Below are 15,856 nucleotides of genomic sequence, written 5' to 3'. Positions count from 1 at the left end.
TATTTTCAACTATGCATCCATTTTGGCTTTACTTGACTGGCAGGGCACATCTTAAAGTCCTATTTTGACACATACTTGCATACTTTAGTATATAAAACACAGCCAATCTACTGAAACACAGGTGCCGGCTTGTTTTAGCAATGAGGGTATTCTTTTATTTTGTGTAATACATTAAACAGAAGTAATGCCACCATCAATTTGCCACCTTTGTCGGGGGCTGCTTTGACCACAAGGGGGAGCCAGATAACTGAAAAAGAATTTAAATTCAGAAGTCTATTATCAAAATGAAAAGAAATAACACCTACAACACACTTCAAGCATTTATCTCTCAGGTCTCAACCCTCCCATCTATGACTGTATTCAGCAACACAATCATCCATATCTCAAACAGAGCTAAACTTATCACAATAACCAAACACACTGCAATGACCATGTCTGTCTCACTTACTCCCAGCATCACCCTTAAATGAGAAAGTCTTATATGACCGCAGCCCACAATCTGACTGTAAAATAATTTCAATAAGTTTGACACAGTGAGCCTGTCTTGTGTTCTGGGACAGATGTTTGTCATCAGTGTTCACTGGTAGACAATTGTTGTCTCAGTGCGAGAAACTAAACACAAAACCCCAATATGTCGCCAACCCTTGGGGAATACAATAACACACTATTTTGCTATTTTTCACTGTGACTATAGTCTTAAAGATTAATTTGTCTTGAGTTGGTTTATAAAACAACATTTCGCTGGTTAGGCCATCATGAATAGGAACATTTGCTGTTTTTGGTTTCGTCATATGAGAGTACCTGAATATCTTTTGGATTGGGGCTCGAAATGAAAATAATTATTAGTTAAAGCCATATTTTGAGTTGAGTCATATTTCAGTCATTGACCTATAAATGACCAATACAAGTAAACTGCTGCATACATACTCTAAATAATTGCCTGCATCAGGAGAGAGCTTTTAATTTCCATGAAACAATTTAGTGGAGTTTAAAATAATTAAAATAGACGGTCTTCTTTGCAATGAGCAGATTTGATTTGAGAAAGTGATTTGAGTGTGCAAAGCTTGTTAATGGGTAGAGAAGAATAATTCGGTTTTTCCCAGAAGGAACAAACAAAAGGGTCATCCTCTTTTTGTTACAACATGTGTTTTATGGATTACTTCCTGGTTCTGTAATGAGGGTTACTTTGTTTCGATGGCATTGGCCTTGTATTTCGGTAACAGTTGGCTGTAGTAGCTTAACTCCCAATTCGAGATAATTAAAACTAGATGTTACACAAGGTGAAGGAGAAGCCATGAGTCACAAAGGATTGGTGAGCAGTGCCAACTGTAAACAAGTGTTTGTTTTTAGGAAGGGGCGGATTTCGGGGAAGCCTGACGTTAGTTTTTTCCCAGACATTTATCTGTTGCCTTGTCCTGAGCTGACACTGCTGACGGAAATATCCCTGAAATACACAGTTGGCCTGAAGCACAAGTATTTCCACACTCACTTCCGCTTCAATAGAAGGTAAGGGAGGGAGGGGAAACCAAACTTTGATGGTATTTGAATATGTTTAGTCCTGTGAGATGTCTTCATGCAGCACAACAAATGTCAGCAACAAGTGTCTGTAAAACCATGAATAAATCAACAATTACGTGTTACAAAAAACACCATAGCAAAACTAGTCCTCAACAGTTACCATTGTGGCGCCCTGTGGCCTATTGTGAAGACTGTTGTCCATCCAATAAACATATATATCCAATACATACTAACTATAGACAGTTACAGAATGAAGAACTCGATACATCTAGCCTTAGTTACACGTTTATTTGCATTCCTCCTGACTCATGATATAACAATATCATGGTATTTATCACAGTGAAGGTTGTTAATATAACAGTTACCATGCTCTTATGTATATCAATGTATTGCGTCTTCTGATGAAGAGTTAATACGAAGTTTTACAAAGTTACTCTTTAGAGCTCTGCTATTAATTACAGTACAGCTGCAGGCACCGAGAAGAACGCAATGTGCTCCATTCTCAGAGAGGCTTTTGCTATTTGTGAATATATACACATCTGGGAGTCTAGCAGTGAAATTACTATTATCAGTTTAATGAAATAGCTTTTTATGTTACATTTTCTGGTTATCCTCTAGAATTTACTTCCTATTTCCTGCTTATTCGACACCAATCACATTGCTATACCAGCAACCCGAGCCTCAAGGTGTCTCTTTCTGCACCTCCACCAGTAATGTGACCGTGACATCGGCTTATTTCACATCCTCCTCATCGTCCTATCCAGTCACACTTTCACCAGAGGTCACCTAACCTTATTCAGTGTGACCAAACAACAGTTAAACAATACCAAACCTATTATGAAGAAAATAATGATAATAACAATAACACCAAAGTTATAAGAGCTAACGTAGCCCGGTGGGGAATCAGCTGTGTTAGTGCAGCTGCCGTTCTGCTCTGATTGAAACGCTTGAATGTGCCGTGACCTCGGTGATGATGAAAGATTATCAAAGCAATTTCTGCCTCTCCATCTTTCCGCATATTAACCATGACCCAAAGTGAACTTGCAGACAGCACATCATTCTGTTTTCTTCCTTATTTAAGTGTTTATCTTTGGGACCTATAAAGCATTTTTACTGACGGGTAGCTTCAAACAGAGAGACTGCATCACTACATATACAGTAAGTGGCCATTAAACTCAAATGCTCAGTGGTTTATGTGATGTTTGTTTCCTTTTGACAGCTATATTATTAACAAGGCCATACAATCATTACATATGTACATTTGGCAACTGCCAGGGGTTCTAGTGTGACTTAAAAGACTGTAAAGGTATACGTGGCAAAAGCATACAATGAACAGACAAAAAAAGAGACAATTCTAGTCTAGCTTCATTGAATTAGCCGTTCTTGTTGTACGTGTGTGACGTGTTCGGGAAATACAACCAAATCCCAAAACGACTTCTTACTGATCCAGTACAGAGCTGCTTTCTCAAATCCCACAGCATCTCCGGCTTTGGTATCGCAGTTTTTTTGTTGCCAAGCTGTCCTCACTTGCCCTACCTGACTCACAGGTGGCTCCGAGCCAAGTCTGACAGGCTGCTGGAAGGAAAACCTGCCACCATCTGGAACATCACAGGAAGCCAGTAGCAGCCAGCTCAGTCAAAATATTGCATTGTCTGTCTGTCTGGGTTTCTGTCTGACCGTCTGTCCACCTGATTCGCCGATTAGCCTGATTTAACCTGTGTTCACCTGTTCTTCTTTAGAGCTTCCTAGAAACCCAGCTGCATTTTAAGAGGCTCCTTAAAAAACTGTAGTTACATCCAATCTTTTTTTTCTGCATACCATATCAATTGGTTTTGCAAATAACAGGAGGCATATTCTCCTGGATTCACTGGTAAGGTTCATCACTATGCAGAACACATGATAGTTTGTGGTAGAGAAAAACAGGTCCATAAAGTTGCATACTACCATTAGTATAATTTTCAGTATATTTGATTATGAATTTGCCTTCATTTCAAAGGTCACAGCAGGTATTGAAGATGATATTACAGACAAACTACATTCCCGTATCTGACAGTGATTGCTGATGCCCAAAATGAGGCTCTGATTGTAACCATATATACTTAGAATCACATTCTTAGATTACAAAAGTTAATTTCGGCATAAACTATATTGTTTCTGTTGTCATCTTTAATTCAACAGAACTACAGGACTAGAATTTTTTTCTTTTTCTATTTTGAGATGTTTCTATTTTAGAATGGTTTATTTCTACTCTTTTAATGTGTTATTATGTGCAATGCCTTGTTTTGTTTTATGCCGCTGCAACAACAAAAAATTCCCAAATTGGGATTAATAAAATACATCTTATTTTAGAAGAGCTGTCAAACAATTTTCTAAGCAATTACATGATGGAGGATGTTTTGGATTTGTCAAAGATCTTTCACATTTTAATTTCACTTTATTTTGGTAGACCCAGTGGAGTATAATCATATTCTTTCAGATAATGATCTGAAACACGTGTGGGGTCGAAAAGACCTGTATGTTCCTATAAGGACCTACAGTATTAATGGCTACATCTTTGTGTTGTCATGTTGAGAAATCATCTCTGGACTCTGCTCATTATTTGAATGTGAATGACTTGTTTGAGTAGGACGTGGTGTCAGCTACTCTAATACAACCTGACAAAGTTTAGTGCACATGATTTGTTCTGGTGTTAGGCACCTTGACACTAACACAGACTTCCTACAGATCATTGTTGAATATCATTATGCAGTGTTGTGCAAGACATCTGCTTCCTTTTTATATAAAGTCTGGTATATTTGATTGCATGCAAGCAGCATCTAAAATGGAGCGAATTAAACTGCAAAAAAGCCTTTTACTCTGGATTCATGATGAATAAAATTGCAGGGGGCTTCTAAATCTGGCAGAGCTGGTGTTAAGGCAGCCGGATTTGCCCCCCCTCCCCCCGGTAACTTTGGACAGGATGGTCATAATCTCACGGAAATCCCACTGTTGTTAGTTCCTTCTTGTTTGACAAAACAAAAGCAATTTACTCTGAGCCTATCAGGTGAAAAATTAAAGGAAGGCTTTTTAATCTGGCAGAGCTGGTGTTATGGCTGCCAGGATGGTCATAATCTGAGCCTATCAGGTGAGAAATTGCATAAAAGAAACAGTTAAAATGAAATATATATACTATAACTGACTTTACATGTGAAAAACTCTGACATTTAGTTCAAAGGCTTTCAGTATTCTCATGGTTTTCTCTCAGCTATTCCCTATTAATAAAATGTATGAATAAAATCTCTACTTGTTTGTAAAATGTGCAAAAATAGTGATGTCTTTACAAAGAAATTAGTTTGTCTTCAAAGTTTATGTAAAAAATAAGCTCTAATTGGAAAGAACTGTGACTTACTGTGATATATAAAACAGGCACTGTCTCCTGATCTTTAACTCACCGCAGAAATCTGAATTGTTTTCCTCTTAAAATGAAAACAATCTAAAGAGTCCAGTCACGTGGCAGTTTACTCACCTCAGAAGCCTTCATGGGAGGCAGCCAGGCGTTTGAGGTACTGAGTTGAAGTCTTGCTTTCATCCTACAGGGGGGGGGTGTTACTCTGCAGGGACTGGACCACGAGACAGTGACGATGGGAAGCGGAGAGATGGAGGAGAGGGCATCTGAGGTGAGTGCCAGGGTGGCAGCCGCAGAAGGGTAATCGATTCGATTACCATGCTGGTGGTTTCAGCTCTGCCTCTCTCTCTCTCTCTCTCTCTCTCTCTCTCTCTCTCTCTCTCTCTCTCTCTCTCTCTCTCTCTCTCTCTCTCTCTCTCTCTCTCTCTCTCTCTCTCATTTTCCCGAGCTGTGATGTGACTCCTCTCATTATCTTCAATCAGGTATGTAGAGGTTTGAAAAGCACTGATAAACACAGCAGTTATTTCCCTGCAGGAAGACATTGTATAGTGTTTATTATATTGTGGGTTGTTTTCAATCATTGCTTGTCTTGTGGGATAAAATGCCCTTGAGATGAGGGACTCTATCTACTTTAGATTATTGTTATGATTCTGCTGTTTTGTCATTTCCACTTGCTTATAGACTACTTGAATGAAAAGTAAACTATATCTAGTGTACAGCATTCTTTTTAAAATTACATTTCTCTCTGGTGCATTTAATTTGATCCATTGACTTTCATACTCAGACCCACATCTATGCAGAGCTTTAATCATAAGGGCTGATGTTAAAAATGCAAGCGTTTCCTTTCTCAGGCAATACATCTGGATAACTGACAGGGTTCTCTCATAAAGAGTCTTTCTATTGCTATGCAAAGGGGAGCAATTCAGTGAAACTGGAAGGACACCAAGGTTAAAGTTACAGTAGCTACATCAAATGTAAAGGTTAGCCAACTTTAAGACCAGCATGGACAGTGCTAACTTTTTCTGAATATCTGACCCTGACTTAGGACAGTTTTGACTGGGAAGAGTTCAATAGACCAGGATCCAGGAGACAAAGGTAAAGGCAATGGCTGTAGTTGATTAGTTAAAGGAAATACGTCATATTATTGCAAAAGGCTTTTCCTTGACTTTGACAGAACAATGTCCTTATTCAAGAAAGATAAAGACTGTGCAAATACAATCCAACCATCAACTTATAATAAGCTACACATGTGACAGGAGGGAAGAGATAAGGAAGGAATCAATAAAGCACCTTTCCTTTGCTTCAAGATAATTAAACCAGCTCTTATCATGGCTGCCACTTCCATACTTCCACTAAAATGTAGGCCTATATTATTTTTTACGAAAAAGAAACAACACACAATTCTCACATGTGGATATTGCTATTGGCCTCAAAACCAGCAGGGAACCAGATGGAGTTAAAAGCTCCAGAAAATCAAAAAAGGACATGGAGTCAGCATTTAAGTCATCGGAAGCACAAGCATCTGAGAGGCATATTTGGAATATTGGGAATTATAGTAGAAAAAGCAGCTGTTACAAATCTATTTCTGAATAGCCTTTATAGATCTACATCAGAACCTTGACAGAATCATCTCATTAAGCATTAATCATTTATGAAAAATCTAATAAATGTTTTATGTAAACACCTGGTTGGCTGCTAGACCAAATGTCACACTGCACTTGATCAGTTTTTGTTAAAACAATTTTAGAGGTTTGTAAAGTATTTTCAACTTTATTCTCATATTGTATCCATTTTATAGGCGGAAAAACAGAAACACTACAAACTAAATCCTTCAGATATGACTGTGATCATAAGCTTTTCACCACAGAAATGTTGCATTTCACTAGTTTATTGCGTTACTGTATGCGTAAAATATCTTCGCACACTTTTCAATCTCGCGGGTTATTGACTCTCGGCACTACAACCTACTATTTTCCGTTGCTAGGGTACTGCTGTGCACACTGTCATAATGAAGCACACCTGTGATCAGTTGGACGTCGGCAAATGTGGATAAAGTGGGCCTGCTGTCACTATTCTGTAAATATGTACTTCCTAACATTGTCCCTGGACCTCAAACGCCACTTCAAGCCCAGAGTTCCGGGTGCATGTGGACTGCTTGAGACGACGGATGGTAGCTTCACCTGAACAAGCTAAAGGTAAGTGTTTGCTGCTTTTGCTAGTGTGTGATTGTGGGCTATTGTTTGGGCTGTGTACCGTGTGGGCGCGCTTCAATGGTAATACGAATCTTCTGTGGATTGTTTGGTTTGTTTATTTGTGATTTTGGCCTCTACTAGAGTTATTGGCTGAATTGTTTGTGTTGTTGTTTGGCACTCTACACATTTAACCCTAGGGTTGTTCATGCTGATTTTGTGGTTCCTATTTTCTGTAGGAGAAGCTAGGCCTTAATTCACAACATTGGCTTCAATCACTGATTTCTTGCTGATTTTTAAGATTGGCCACATGGGAAGTCTGCTTGTACTTTGGTATAGGACAGTAGCTAGGAGAACAATTTGGTTCATGGTCAGCTTGCTTAATATTTGTTCATGTCAGAAAGTGCTGACTGTACCCCTGTTCGGTAGTTATATTCTGTTGGCTGCACTCCTATTATTGCCAATCTTAATGTCATTATCATCACTTCCAAATGTTTGCTGTGTGCTTTGCCTAGGGCCCTGGGATCTAGGTGGATTATCACCTCAATTAAACGGTTTCTTTGAGGAAGCCCTGTTGTACATTGACAGGCTTGTCTAGTTCATTGACTGTTGAATGTTTTTTTAGCCTCTAATTGTGACCCTGAAAAATATCAGAACTAATAGATATTTCCAAGTATGGTTCTGTTTATTATATGTTTATCGATGCCACCATGGTTTGAGGCAAAAGTGCTATGAAATGTCTAAACTAAGTCTGGTTTAGCTGAGAAACCAGGCTTATTTTAGAAACACAGATGTGTTTTAAACAAACTGTTTTCTTAGATTTGTATTCAATTGATAAATAATAATTATGTTAAATAAACTGTGAAATGACCTCTTCAATCATGACAAAAACAACAGGATTAGTATTTCCTAATGAACTTTTGTTTTGCCTTTTGCTAAGGGGTCATGCACTAGCAGCAAACAGGATATGGAGCATTTAAATCAGAGCGGAACAAATAAGCACAAATTGGGAACACATTTCTGGATGTCTTTGTGCTGTGTCCACGAGCACTGTGAATTATGTTTTATTTCTGTAATTTTGGGAACACGGGGCACTGGGTAGATAATCTACTTGACCTCAACAAAAATAATGTGGGTGGATGTTTGGAGTGGTGTAACTCAGAACACATAATAACAAAGCATTAAAGAGTAATCTTGCTAATTAACTTCAGACTTGTTCTTCTTTTGTCAACAAAGCCCATTGAAAATGTGCTCTTTCTTCATTCTGTAAACATTTCATAGATTCTTATCGGTATATGATATCAATACAGGAGTTTGCTCATTTACTGTTCACAGGCTTGTTCTTTCAAAGTTTTCTAAAGCAGCATATTTAAAATAGAGAATATCTCCCTGGCAATTTTCACAATTTGATGGCTTCTCATGCACTACCTAGTTATTCCATTAGGTAAAGTCTGTTGACAAACCGTCTCTGATAAACACGTCTCTGATAAACACGTCTCGGATAAACACCCTTCCTTTGACCCTTAACACCAAATAACACAGCTTGGCTGACATGGATGATTGTTTACAGTGTTTTTAGTGCTCTACACACTTCAGGGCAAAGATTCCTGGAGGCACCAACCCTCAATGCATTCATAGTGGTTAAGATCATGTCTTCTCATGAAAATATTTAGATTACTTGCACTTATGTTTATCTTTTCAACATGCTACATGTAACCTATGGCTGAATAGTTTATACGTCACCATAATATATAGTGTGTGGGATGCATTTGCTTGCAATATACATATCCTTGTATGGAGATATTCTTGTGAGAATATAAATGAAGAACATATCAGTATACACTTAAATACTTGTACCGCCATTAAAGCTTCCTGTTGAGTAAGATAATTAATGGCAATGAGTTAGTCACAGGTCTACTTTAAATAATTTACATCATTTGAATGCTATGTGAATTTAGTGGGAATATATTTTCTTTTTAGAAAATCCCTCACTTTTTTCTTTCACATAATGGGGACTGCCTTTTTGATGGCTCCTAACATACTGTTTACTGACGTAAGATTACACTCTTTATTTATACGTTTGATTAAAAAAGCACTAGAGCTTTCTGCATGTCTGATAGCATTTTTCTGACTTTTACCTGACTAATGATTACCTGGCATGCAGTCTTATGCAAATGTTCTGGAATTCTCTTTTTTTATTGCATTCATGTCTCCTGCCGGTTTCTCCATACGCTTATTTGTTTAAACTACTGCACATGTTTTGTACTTGGCCCCTGATACATCTCACATTGTATTTCAATCCATCACTTTCCAGTCTGAGAGTTAAAGGAGAGCATGTTTTGAAAGTTACTGACACCCACTGAATAAGAATTGTTGAAGTCTGTAATCATATAAAAGCCTGAAGGTATATTGCATACCATACAATACTGCTTTATGAGAAGGCAAGATGTTCATACCGACACCTCAGTAATTACCATGTTTGTTGAATTATATACATCCACATCCTACATGGCACGATATACCGTGTCGTAAGTTAAGGTGTGAAAGTTGAAATGAATGATAGAGTTGTTCAAGTAATAAGCTGCCCTCTCATAACCTACCATATTCTCCTGAAATATAAGGATGCGGGTTAATCCGGTCTTTTATTAGGTGCAAAAGAGGTGCAATTTTCTTTTATGAGCCAAATATCCTGTAGATTTGAATCAGATTTAAGGGAGCTAATGATGTGAAAGATGGAAGGTTCGCTCATCACCAACTGTCTTTTTTTATCGTGTACGGTTATTAAATGTTTATATACCTCTTTGAAGAAAATGTCAGAGAGCAAACATTCTTTACTGTAATTGCTGGAGCGTTGGCAATGAACTGCCATATCCATAATAACAGAGGACGTACGTATATCTTCAATATTTGTATGGGGAAGTCTTGCCCCAATGCAAGAACATACTGAACACTTTTATGTCTAAGTGTGACTGGGGGCTTACATCCGGAAAAGAAAATGAGTGCATGATACAAACAAGAATCATGGGTGGTATAGAGACTATTGATATCCATGGCAGTATTTCCTGCATATCTATGATGGAGGGGTGCCATCTAAAAGCAGGAATAGTGCAAACAATGGAAAAAGTGGCTTAGGTGTTTAGTTGCTGTCTGCTGTACTTTGAATTCCTTGAAGAACTTTTAAGACTACCAAATAACAAGTTAATCATGGCAGCAATCACTCCAACCTACTGCTTTCTGTGTACCATTCCAAACAAAAAATTATTCAGATTTTTGCTCATAATTACCACAAAGACATAATATTATGTGTCACAGTGTGAAACCTTTAATCAATTCCAAAAGGTTCTCATTGTTTCTCTAGTGTCTATTTTTGTGACACAAGGATGTCTGGTGAATTCGATGGTTTTTAGATGTCATGGAATAAGGAATATATAAGAGGTATTTAAAGATCATGAACTGGAGTATCAAGTTTGTCTATGTCTGATACAAAATTGAAATCTTAATACACTCGATGGTATTCGATGTGACTGTCACAACCAGGATATCGTAGTACATAAAAAAATGAAAATGATGTTCAAAGTCTTCATTATCCCAGACATGCGAGGCAGTCTGTAAATGCTGAAAGATGTATGGTGCAGAATCCAAATGAAGTTCCCAGCAGCAATGCTTCATCAGATGCAATGGAGCCATCACGAGAACAGCAGGGGTATTGAACAGACATTCACTCTAATTATAAATCAACCTCTCACTGCTCAGTCTGCTCAGATTGCTCTCTCTCTCTCTCTCTCTCTCTCTCCCTCTCCCTCTCCCTCTCCCTCTCCCTCTCCCTCTCCCTCTCCCTGTCTCTTTCTCTCTCGCCCACGTCTTCCCGCAGCCAAATAGTCTGGTTCATCCAAGGTAAATCTGCACTGGGCAAACAATCACCTTCATAGGGATGCAATTTAGCTAGTTGGAACAAACCAGTGTGTTCCTCTAAAGATGGATAATTTATAATGTATTTGCCACTTAATAAATATAACCTTAAAGATAAAATTACGGCTGACACTTTACCAAATTTGAATACTAAGAGACTTACCTCCTGGAGGGCAAATAAGTGTAAAGTATTGCCCAAGGAGGATGCCACAGAAGTGGATATCTCCGAGCCAGCATGTTCAGCTCTGTCAGAAATGTCTTTCATATCGGTTTGTACTCGGTTGGTCTCAGATAAAATGTCTTTACATTGAGGTTGTTTGTATCAAGAGGAGTCTCTATTTAAAGCTGTTGGTTGTTTCGTTAATGAGTTGTTCACAATATTATTTTTTTTCATGCTATATACGTCATATTCTAACAATACAGCTGAGGCTTGCTGGAGTTTGGTTAATTTGGTATGATTAACTGAAATATTGTGGACATTTAAACCTGTTGGTGGCCCTAGATGAAAACTCAGGGCATCAACACATAGACCCAAAATTCATCTTTTGTGTCATTTATGTGAAATGTCACAACAATCCATCTGATAGTTGTTAAGAGATTTCAATTTAGACCAAATTGTCAGACCAACTGACCAAAAAATCAACAATGCCATAGATGCCCATGCTATGGAAAATAATAGTGGGTCATAAAGTAATCCCTGTTGTTCTGAACATTAGTTTATCTATACAATCAAAGTAACATAGGAAGCACTTTATAGAGCTTTACCATTCATTTCATCTCCTGCATTTGAGATGGTATTAACAGGTCACCATGTCGCGTGATTTCTAATAATGCACTGCGACTACTTACTCGGACCTGAAAGTGCAGCTTCGTAACCACTGCCAGGCCACCATCCTAGCCTCATTGATCTTCCTGTCATGGCAGAAGCCAATGTCTAATGAAATTTGCAACGGGTAAAGCTGTCCTTATTTACAACACACATCAGCTGTGCAATGTAGCACAGGGATCTTTTTTTAGAATTACAAAAACTAACATATAACGATTAATGTCTACATTAATGTTGGGCTAATGTGTAGCTGATATGCTTTGGTACTGCAAAACTATTAAAACAAAATCTCCAACATTCTTTTTGTTTTTATCCAACTTAAGGCAAAAAAGGATCAGAATAAAACCAGAGAGAGACCTTCAGGAGTCATCAGTGACACACAGCAGATAGAAAAGTCACGTTAGCCATTGATACATTTAAGCCCTTTGAGTCTGCGTAACCTAGGATGACCCTTAAAACTACAACTAGTAAACAAGCGTGGCTAGACATTTAATTCAAAACCAAAGCACCAACACTAAACCAACCAAACTCAGTGTTCAAGTGTTGTGTATATCATTTCATTTATACTAGAAAATCCTATGGGAAATACTGGCTTGTGCCTGCATCGGCCATAACGTTTCCCTTTTGCCTTTCCAGTTTTACAGCATTGAAAATGAGATTTTATCTCAATGTTTTTATCTGGTTAAATAAAGGTTAAATAAAATAAATAAATTACAGACTACAACCTGAGGTGAAATGAGTCCAGAGGAGTGTGGGGGGGCCTGCATTGTGGTGGCTGAGCTTAGGAAGGATTTAAACACTACTACTTAGCGGCTCTTAACCTTACTGACCCTTTTGGGACTAATACAATCCTGTTGTGCTCGAGCATTACATTAAGCCCTTGCTTTGATTCTATACAATGAGCACATGGCCTGCAGCATTTATGCTAGATTTCTCATCTCTCAGCTCCCTAACTTGTTAAGCTAGCACTTTATTACCTCACCACTACTATTCTGCATGGGCTACTCTGGCTTTTCAAGTCAACATACTGCCAGTTACCACTCACTCAAACGCCTCTGATCTGTTGAGTTAAACCCCAGAACAGATTTGAACATAACAACACACATACAAATATAACGAGTACATTATGAAACCATGGAGTTCCTAGACTTTAGGTTATTACTGTAATAGATTCCTGATGCTTTCCCATCTTCCTCACCAGGACTTGGTGTAGAAAATCATGTGTGCTTATCACACCTCTGTGTCAATAAATAATGTTTACATACCACTGACTGTATAATTAGCTGTGATTTTGATGATGAATGATCTTTAATTATTAAATAAAGTACCGTTGTCACAGTACCAACGTTTTGACTTTGATACGATACCTGGCTCAAGTGTCTTAATACTCATACTAAAACGTTGCCTCAGCAAAAGTCATGAAAAATAATGGAGAAATGGTTGACATAACATTGAACTCAAAATGCATTCGATATTTAAACAACACAGAAATCGAGTGTAACACCTATAGCAATGCTTAACTGTAGGTGATTGTACCCCCAGCAATGGGCTTGAGTTTTTTCTTAAATGACTGACTATTAGTCAGCCTGCTAAACATGACGTAGAGCTGAGTCACAACACAGTCACATTGGGGAAGGTGGGACATCAACAGGCCAATTTTGGAACAACACTTCCCCCTCATGGATCCTGGCATGAGCTCACATACTCAATGTTCTTCTTCACTAAGGAACGTTTTTTTGGGTTCATTTGAATATTTAGCCTTTACTCTTCATGTGTTTAGAGTTTTAGACAAAAGGGCTCTTGTTAAATTTGCTACAGGCTAAACGTTTCTTCAAGGTCTCTGTAAATCTGAGGGTAAGATGTGACAGAAACCTTAAGCCTGCATTGCACATTACAGAGAATTGTAGCTGACAGAATCAAGTGGTTTATCTTTTTGAAATGGAAAATATATGCTTATTCACAGATTTGTCATTGAGGGAGAATCTTGAACAAGGCAACTCAACTTTTGTGTGGAGAAAACATGTCGGGCACAACAACCTATTCCATATAAAGTACTTTGTATGTTTTGAGGGGATCTTTAACAACTGCATACTCCTTGCATTCATTCATTCATTCAATCAAGCACTGTTGTATAGCTTATCTAACGTATACCACACTACCAGAATTAGTCACTTGGTATCCATGGAGAGTGCTGAACAGTATTTAACATTGGTAGCTGGTGATGTACTGTAGTCACGTCTCATACCTGACTCAGTGGATAATGTCACTGTAGTATTTAGCGCATCTTTGATAAATGATGTAATCTTATCCCTGGTTAACCTTAACTTAGCCCCGACGGGACCCTCTTATAACAATAATCCCCACCAAAGGATTTAACATAACCTGGACATTCATAATCTGCTTCTCACACATTTACAAGCAGTCTGGTGGATTGTTTGTTACACATTAAACCTTTTTTTGTGCCAGCCTTCTGCCAGTCTTCTGAATTCCACGAACAATGTATTATTGATCGAAGGTTTATACAACTGGAATACTTAAATAATAAAAGCAAGGAAATTACGAAGAATAAGTGAGAGGAGAAATTCTATACTGCAGCCTGCAAAGGAAATGCACACCAGGTTGTAACTAATTTCTACCAGAACCAGTGTTATTTCAGCTGAAACTGAGTGAGTCAATGTGTTGTCAACCATTCTCTGATTCTTCCAGTAAAAGCATCTCGACTAGTCCCAAGCCCCTACTGGAAACTCGTCACTTCTACAATGTATGAGACATGACTGATGCAACAGGAAATCAAAAAGGCATGACTCCAAGTTTTTTTAATCCTTACAGTAAAAACAAAGAGTCCTTTATCACACAAGTTAGCTTAAGATAAGAAAGAAAGATGCCCATCTAGCTTTTAGTTTTTATTAGCACCAAATGATTCCTTATGTCTGTGTAATCTCTTCTATCAAGTAGGTCAGTGTATCCTTGGCACATGTTGTCTGTTGCAAATCAATTTGCATACTTCTTTATTTGGTCTTTGTCTCATTTGACAGCATCTAACGCCTATCAGAAAAGCTTAAAAACAACTTCACCCAAGTAATTAAAAACGCAATACTTTTGGCACTGTTGTTGTTGTTTTCTAAACTCACCTCACAAATGAAAACCTGAGCATTTTTGGGTGAAAGGCTAATGTGGAAATTAACCACGGGCTCTTTACTGGTTATTTCAAGGGCAAGCTGTTGGGCTGACATTCAAAAGTTCTTGTTTTGGCAAGGGAAGGCTGTTTTAGGTTAACAGCCCCCAGGATTCTTGGAGGGGTCCATACTGTAGGCTTTAGAAAAGAGGGCCTCACTGCATAGTTTATGGAAACCTCAGGGAGTAATTCACACTAAATGCAAGAGAGATAACGGAGAACATACGCTGAAACAGAAGAAAACATTTCTCTGTCTATATGCATCAAGCCCTAACATCTGGGAGTATATTCAGTAGAACGATAAGGGCTTTTTTAGCATTATCTGATAAACAAAATATGAGCAGAGACAATATGCTGGCCCTCACACATGCAGAGCACGTAGGACCCCCCCCCCGCATATGTTCTGCTTCGCATTATGCTAACTTACATGCTTTTCATGTGTCCAGGCCATCCTTCCTCCGGGTCTATACCCTTTTAGCTATTTATGTGTCAACAGAATTACCACGGAGAATCGTCAGTGTCTCCAATGAACATTCTCTCCTTCCTTAGCCCTTTGTTCTGCTCTGATGTGTAACTCTGTATGTGATCCTTGCCTAATTCCTGATGAGTTCTAAAGGTCCCTATGGTGCCTACATATTCATTGTAGACCTTGAATATGTGACAGGAAGGAGATGTCTGACAAGATTGAGATCTTTTGGCTTTTGTATCATCACACAAAAACATCTCAATTTGTTTCATATTAGAGATGGGATGCATTTTGTACTGTCGAATTTCACTCCTTCCCCGCTGTCTGCTGCCTTCCAAAAAACTAATCTCAAGGCAGCGAATGTACGAGCGTGTCCTCGTCTGAACTT

General features: G+C 38.3%; 1 protein-coding gene across 1 annotated transcript in view; it reads left to right on the top strand.

Annotated features, from left to right (window-relative positions):
• The first annotated feature begins 7,032 nt into the window (after positions 1-7,032).
• LOC117478294 (brain-enriched guanylate kinase-associated protein) overlaps positions 7,033-15,856 on the top strand; it is a 112,210-nt gene continuing 103,386 nt past the window's right edge. The window contains exon 1 of the mRNA XM_034125306.1: positions 7,033-7,098. The gene's annotated coding sequence lies outside the window, so the exon portion shown is untranslated. The remainder of the gene's footprint in view (positions 7,099-15,856) is intronic.

Source organism: Trematomus bernacchii, unplaced genomic scaffold, assembly GCF_902827165.1.
Source record: "Trematomus bernacchii unplaced genomic scaffold, fTreBer1.1, whole genome shotgun sequence".
In the NCBI taxonomy this organism is placed as follows: Eukaryota; Metazoa; Chordata; class Actinopteri; order Perciformes; family Nototheniidae; genus Trematomus; species Trematomus bernacchii.
The sequence above is the reverse complement of the archived record's forward strand: the minus strand, read 5'-3'. Positions and strand labels throughout refer to the sequence as shown.